Source organism: Triturus cristatus, chromosome 7, assembly GCF_964204655.1.
Source record: "Triturus cristatus chromosome 7, aTriCri1.1, whole genome shotgun sequence".
NCBI lineage: Eukaryota > Metazoa > Chordata > Amphibia > Caudata > Salamandridae > Triturus > Triturus cristatus.
Window position 1 is genome coordinate 406,185,140 of NC_140590.1, and position 7,475 is coordinate 406,192,614.

At 42.4% G+C, this 7,475-nt stretch overlaps 1 non-coding gene across 1 annotated transcript; it reads right to left on the reverse strand.

The window, feature by feature from the left end:
- Positions 1-759: 759 nt before the first annotated feature.
- Positions 760-861, reverse strand: LOC146809798 (U6 spliceosomal RNA). Its single transcript, XR_014967141.1, has one exon. It is a non-coding gene; the product is annotated as a U6 spliceosomal RNA (small nuclear RNA).
- Between the last annotated feature and the right edge of the window lie 6,614 nt (positions 862-7,475).

Here is a 7,475-nt window from a genome sequence, read left to right on the forward strand (position 1 = left end):
TCCTGCTTAAAGGATATATTGTGATATCTTGGAGAGGAAATGTTGACTGCTTTCTTTAGTTTGTCATTGTTTCTTTTCTTCCAAAAGTATGAGTGTCTGACCGTAAGTATCACATATTTCTCAAAGGAGGATTGATGGCCCGTTGCATTCCTTGTAGGGTGAACACTTCGCCTGGTGGCACATTCAGGATGGGACTGTAAAACATTTAGGAAAAAGGGTCAAAATTCAGGACAAAAATTCAGGACAAAAGGAGGAGCCGGCACACCAAACTGGTTTATCAGTGCATTTATTTACAATGTTTTATATTGTTCTACTTATTCACGGAGCTATATATGAGATTGTCTCTAGGTCCTTGTCCTAGTTCAATAGTAAATTGATACCCTTGAGCACGGTGTCACTCCCATTCAAATATACCCAATCTTTCTTGGAAAGAAAGAAACAGCAACATTTTGATTATGTTTCTAAACATTTCGAAAGCAGTTATTACAAGTGTGATAACTTGAATGCACTGTACACTATTCACTGGGTTCAACTGAATGCCTAAAGTTTATCAAGATTCTATAAAAATCTTTGAAAAAATTATTCAACAATGATTGTCATTCAACTGTTATTCTCTTATTATCAATACATATTCTCAAATCTTGGTCATAATCATAACCGTAACATAAGCATAGACAATGAATATACAGTGAAAACATAATTATGTTCTGCATGTTTACAATTCTACAAGTGCCTTCATATCTTACGAATCACATTAACTTTAATATGGACACTTCACAAATTTGCGTGTCATTCTTGCGCAGGGGCCATGCTAATCTTCTCTGTATTGTTCCAATTTTAGTATATGTGCAGCCGAAGCAAGGATGACAAGCAAATTTGTGAAGTGTTCCATATTAAAGTTAATGTGATTCATATGTTACAGTTATGATTATGACCAAGATTTGAGAATATGTTTTGATAATAAGAGAATAACAGTTGAATAACAATCATTGTTGAATAATTTTTCAAAAGATTTTTGTAGAATCTTTATAAACTTTAGGGGTTCAGTTGAACCCAGTGAATAGTGCACAGTCCATTCAAGTTATCACACTCGTAATAACTGCTTTTGAGTCAACACTTGGTATGACAGCAAGTGTAGCGCAGTCTCACCATTTAGCGATTAAGTTGAGTTAAACGGTTTCGCTTGAGAAAATAATAAAAACATGAGTGCTACCCCAACTTTACCTTTATGTAAACATTTCAATACACATGGCAAACAGTTTGGGAAACATTTAGATAAGTGACTTTCTTACCTTCTGCTTGTTTCGGCAAGTTGAACTAACACATCTGGCTCACCTGACCGTTCACTAGAAAATTTATGAGGCAGAGCAGATGGTGTGGGTGACAGTCTCACACCAAATGTCAGGATGTGAGGTACCTCCACCTTGTCTGTAGCCTCACAGCACCAAGAAGGTCTGACTGCTGTATTAGAGAGTGCGTCAGGGACTCTATATTTATCTCAAGTCTGGGAACCCGACCACCAGAGAGAGAATTAAAGAGCAGGATGAAGTCAAGATCAGATGGGAGTTCCAAAGCAACTGATTCAACGGGTCATTGCTAAAAACTGGATAAATAAGAAATAGAAAAACACGGCGGAACAATTTCTAAAATAAGATAGGCCTTCCATGAGTACTGAAAAGCACTGCATACCAGAGGCATTGTCAAGTGGTTGAATAAGCAGCACCCTCCAACCCTAGGAAACTCTGCTGGTGCGATGGTCCATTGGCAGTGCTTGGGGATTGTTGTGCTTTTGGCAATTGCCCACTCTGTCCATATCTTAAAATGCCTCTGCAGTCAAGCTAAGCATGAACCAGTAGCCTGGCTAATCCCTAAGTTTCAAAGATCATGCAGAACCTTCACATTATTTAGGATACAAATTACACAACAAACAAAATATAAGGACATGATGAAGACTCTAAAATGTAGAAAGTGTTTCTTTAACACATTGAAGTGTTTTAATTTATTATATTAGTTCACAACAATGCATTGAAATTTTTTTGAATTGGAAGGTCCTAAACATGAACTTTAAAACATGTATTAATTCTACCTACTGACAAAGCCATGAGTGAACAAAGTGTACGAATAGTCAGGTGTCCCTTATATCATGACAAATATTATTTTTGTGGATGGAGGAACATTACATGCTAATGAAGCATATACAAGTGAGGTTTTTACATAGGATCCACCTTGAACTGAATTACTTGAATGTGCTCTCAAATGTCACTATCAAGTCAACTAAACACATGAAGTTACTTGATTTGACTTAAATCACACAATTTAGTCATGTTGGTGAGCTGGAATTTGAACCCAGATTTCCTGGTCGCACATGGTACAATGGAACAACTGACTAGATTACTTTCTTTTTCTCAATTCCATTTAGCACCACAGGACTGTATTTTAGTAAAATTCTCTCAGATGAATTGTACACTGTGTTAAGCAAATACAGATCACAAGTTAATTTGACACAATGTCTAAAACAAAAAGGTACATAGTGAAGGTGAGGGATTGTGGGACAACATATGCTGACATCACTAGCTTTCTCAGTGGTTGAACGGCATTAAATAAAAGTATGGATACTGTGATCCTAAGTGCAGTGGGGATGTGGTCAGTGAGTGTGGAGGTGGAATCAAAAGCGTAGTTAAAAAGAACAACATTTTCTGTGACTATTCTTTGATCTTTCACTATCAGATAACTGCATATAATATAATGCAGTATAAATGAAAAGTAAATGCAAGTTTGAAAACTGTGTGGGAAATGCGCTATTTTATGTTATGAAACCTTTGTTCGTTAATGTGATCACTGCAGATGTATGTGTGTGCAACCAGAAGCCCATAGGACTGGATTCTCTTTGGTTGAGCAGGGTGTAGTAATTTGTGTATTTTTAGTGCTAGGAGGTTCCTGCCCATCACAGTAAGCATTATGAATGAGTAAATCATTATTTTAAATTTGCATTATACATCGTATAAGATAGGCTGCTACAAAATGTGGACATAAATGTAGGTAAATATCAAAAAAGTAATTTGGATATTGCACCTAGTGCAAATATTTCACAACTGTCAATTAAAAGCAGGCACTCCACAATTCAGCTTGGAACACCCCCTACAGTACCACTCAAAAAGAATACATCTTTGCCATCAGGAAGTTTAAATTGTTTCCATCTATTAATGCCACCTCTACTGGCTCCCAATCAGCCTTTACATTTACAGATTTACGAACTGCACATAGCTACATTTCTTTTCATGGCAGGCAGCTGGCACCCTGGCGAGAAGGCTTGTTTCTTGTTTGAGGGTCTGCCCCTCTCTCGGGATCACAGCACAAGAGACCTTCCACTTCAGCCGAGGCATTTTAAGTGTAACATTGGCCTTTAAGTACAAAAGCTAAAATTACGGACAAATGCCGTATGTTGAATTCTTCAACACGGACATTAGGGTTAATTCATGGACACTCTATGAAAATGATGGACGGTTGGTCACCCTAATAACTTTGCCCTCTCTTAGTTCAGGGTATCTTCTCCGAAAATGTTGCTGCTCCTGTTTATTTGCAACCCAAACTGAAAATCGTGTTTCTTAAGCTGCCGTTGGGCAAGACACCCTCTGTGCTGCAACACCTCATAATTTACAGTGTAAACAATGGTGCACTCTTGGAGGCCTTTCTGCACAGATTATCTTCAGACTGTTAAAGATCATGAAAGAGCATCCCACCAGGCGGCTCATTTAGCCCCATTCGGTGCTTCCATTCAACAATTGTTGAAGCCTCGCCTGCTGACCTCTCTCACCCTTCAAAAGTCAGATGTTGCAGTAGTGCAGGGAGGAAAAGAGCTTCCTTTCAGACAGCTCAATGGCTAGAATGCAATGCACAGACACTGCAAGTCTTTATTTTGCCTTTCCCAAGATCTAATTGTATTTTAGGAGCATGCAAGCTCCTCATAATGAAGAGCGCGGAAATGAAAATGGAGCTGCATGGCTGCACCTTAAAGGGAACAAAGTTTATGAGGACTGTTAGTCTCCTTGGCAGTGGAGAAGTGCCGGTACTAAGAGGGAAAAAGTGGAAGTACTCAGTGCCTGTGAATACCAGCCAATTTAAAGCACTGGGCTCATCAGAGGGGAGTCTTGAGCATTTGTTGTATAAATGAGACACACACACAAAAAGAAACCTGAGACAAATTTAGAAAAATAACCCAGATTTTTATATAATTTTAGGCACCAAGATCATTGGGATCAGATAAGTACTTTCGGAGATAGGATTTTTTGCGGAAACATAAAATACAGTCAAATAACGGTTTTGAGGTATGAGCCCCGAACGCAGTAATGTTATCCTAAGGGAGAAACGTTCACTACCTAAAAATACTTGGAAACAGTTTTCAGGGTTCTTCTCCTGGACTTAAGGTGCCTAAGGGCCAAGATCCAAGAAACCACCAGCAGTTCGGTTTTAAAATGGGGAACCGGGCAGATGCAGTCTGTGCCTGCATAGGCAAGGAGTAGCTCCTCCACCTCACGGGAGATGCTGCTTAGTTGATAAAGTAATGGACAGATCTCAAAGGGTTTTGGGAGGCTGATCAGCGGCAGGACGAGCAGTATTTTGCAATTGTCGAGACAGCAGCAGCCAGGCAGGGTGCGGTGCCAATTTCGGTGCTGGTCCATAGTCTTTGGTAGTTGGCTCTTCTTTGTCCTTCTTCTGTTGTCAGGCAGATGAATCTGAGTTCCTGGTGTCATGGGACCACCTAAATACTGAATTTAGAGGCGTTAAGGGGAGTGTAAGGTAGTAACCAATGGGCTACCTACCCTTGCGATGACTACCCCCGTATATGACCACTTCCAGGGAAGTGTGGGCATAAACCTGACCCAGAGTTCCTAGTTTCATCAAAAACAAGGTGGTGAAACCCTTCGTCGAGTGTCCACCTCAGGTGGCCCCCTTAGGGGTGTTCCTAGTCTGGTAGTGCAACACGCCTACTACAGGGCAAGGGGTGGCATTCTCCAGGTCTGGAGGCAGGAGGGATCGCATATCAAAGGCAGCTGAGGCTTTGAAGTGTTTGGCCTTGGTATGCTAATTAACTAGCCATCCTGCTGGAGGGTGTGTGATCACCTTCCTTTGGAGCAGGCATTGTTCCTGACCTCTGAGAGTGTTGGCTCTCCCAAGCAGGGGGTCAGAAGCTCATCTGCGGTGGCAGGCTGGAAGAGTCGAGAAAGTCAGCATACTAAATGACTGATAGGTTTAAGGGGGGTGTACCTCTAAGATGCCCTCTGGGTGCATGTCATAATAAATGCAACACTGGCATCAGTGTGGATTTATTAAGACAAGGTGTTTGATACCAAACACCACTATTTTCAATGAAGCTATTATGTAGCTGGGTAACCTGTATTTACCAGTGCCCAGTACATATGCTTAACATAGCTTCATAATCACTTGCAATGTCATGGCAATTGAACCATTTATCACAGGGGTAAATCTGCTCATGCAGAAATGTTTATGTTTATGGGATTTGTAGTACGCACAGCAACTCAAAGAGTGTCCTGGGGTGAGCCCCATGGAAGGAGAAGCAGAAAAAATAATTAATTAACAGCCTAGATAAAAAGAAAAGTCTTAAGCCTTTTCCTAAAGAGCTTAGGATCCTGCATGTTGCGCAGGTGTGGAGGGAGTTGGTTCCAGGCCACTGTTGCCTTGTAAGCAAGGAAGCTGCCGCCTACCCTCTTCAAGTGAATCCTCGGTACGTGGACCAAAATCATCGTGGCTGAACGAAGCTGCCTGGTAGGGCATAGAACCTGAAGCGCTTTTTCAGGTATGCGGGCCAAGTCCATAGAGAGCTGCGTGTGCCAGGACCAAGGATTTAAACTTCACCCTCTCTATCACTGGAAGCCAGTGCAGATTACACAGGGGTTGTCTAACCCAGGTCTTTATAGGAATATTGAGTAGAGTTCTGGCCGCAGCGTTCTGTACTACCTGAAGTTTGTTCAGTAGATAGCAGGGCAGAACAACGTATAAGGCATTGGTGTAATCAAGGCGCGAAGATATCAGCACACAGGTGACAGTTTCCCTTGCTTAGATGGGAAGAAGAGAGAGGAACTTTTTAAAGGATTTTAATGTGCCAAAGCACAGATCTGTAAGCTTCGTAATCTGGGGAATGAAGCTCAGCTTCTCATCAACCCAGATCCCCAAATTCTTTGTAGGTTGGCCCTCAGAGATTGGCTGGGGAGATTCTTTAGGCCAGAACGAGATCCAGAACAACAGAGGAAAGTTTCCAAAAAGAAGAATCTCGTTTTTTTCCTCATTACATTTTAAATAGGCAAAGGAGAGCCAACGGAAGGCAGCTGACATGCAGGATTTGGTTTAGGAGGTGGAGGAGTAATTTTTATTCCATGTGAAATGGAGCTGGGTGTCATCTGCATATGCAATGACTTTGGCACCAAGATCCTCAGCTATCTGGATAAGGGGAGACACGTAAATATTAAAGAGCAGAGGGCTCATTGTAGACCCTTGCGGCACACCTGTGGTCAGGTTCTGTGGGGAGGCTGAAAAGGAGGGATCCAGATTTGCTGTGTTCAGCATTCAAGATAGGATTAAAGCCACCGGCAGGCAGACCCTGATACCTCAATTTCCTGGAGACGGTCCAGGAGCAGGGAGTGTGGCACTATGTCGAACACAGCCGACAGGTCCAACAAAATCAGGGCTGCCTTGCCTCCTGCGTCTAGCGTTTCATGGATGGCTTCAGAGATTTCGACCAGAGCCGACTCAGTGCTGTAAGAGGCTCTGAAGCCAGACTGGGCTGGGTGAAGAAAACCATGTTGCCCTACATATTCGGAAAGCTAGTTGTTAACCAGTTTTTCGCACACTTTCGCCACAGAAGGGAGGAGGGAAATAGGATGATAGTGTCACGACGGCTCCACGCTCCTCAGGATCAGGGTGATGCTCATATGGGTCCACCTCCTGATTTCCCCACACTCTGACTAGACAATTGTGAACAGAGCATAGAGGTAATCAAGCGAGGGAAAGGTAGGGAAGGGGCTGCAAGGGAAGGGATACCTGAAACGAGAGAAAACACACAGGTCAACAACAGTTCATTTCCCTAACTACTCTCATTTCATTCTCGCTAAGACCTTTTCGTACCATCAGTCTTCTCTAGTCCTGACGGTAGGATGCGTTTCAATCACGGATGAGAAGAACCATGCTGCCCACACTGAAAGCATATAGGAACTCTGCCAGCATCAAGCAGCAGGAAACAGAACAAACCAAAAAGGCCCCTCACCGGGGAATCAAAGGAATGCAGCAACGTTCTTATCAAACGAACAAAAGTCTCGTCCCTGATGTTTTGCCCCTAATAACAAAAGAAAAAACGAGCCCCTCCACTTCCTCCCTGGAAGCCTAGAGGGTGGTGGCCAAATGTCTCGAAAACAAATGAGTAAAAACTACTCTCAACCTCCGCTCCGGGGGTCAAGAGTCTT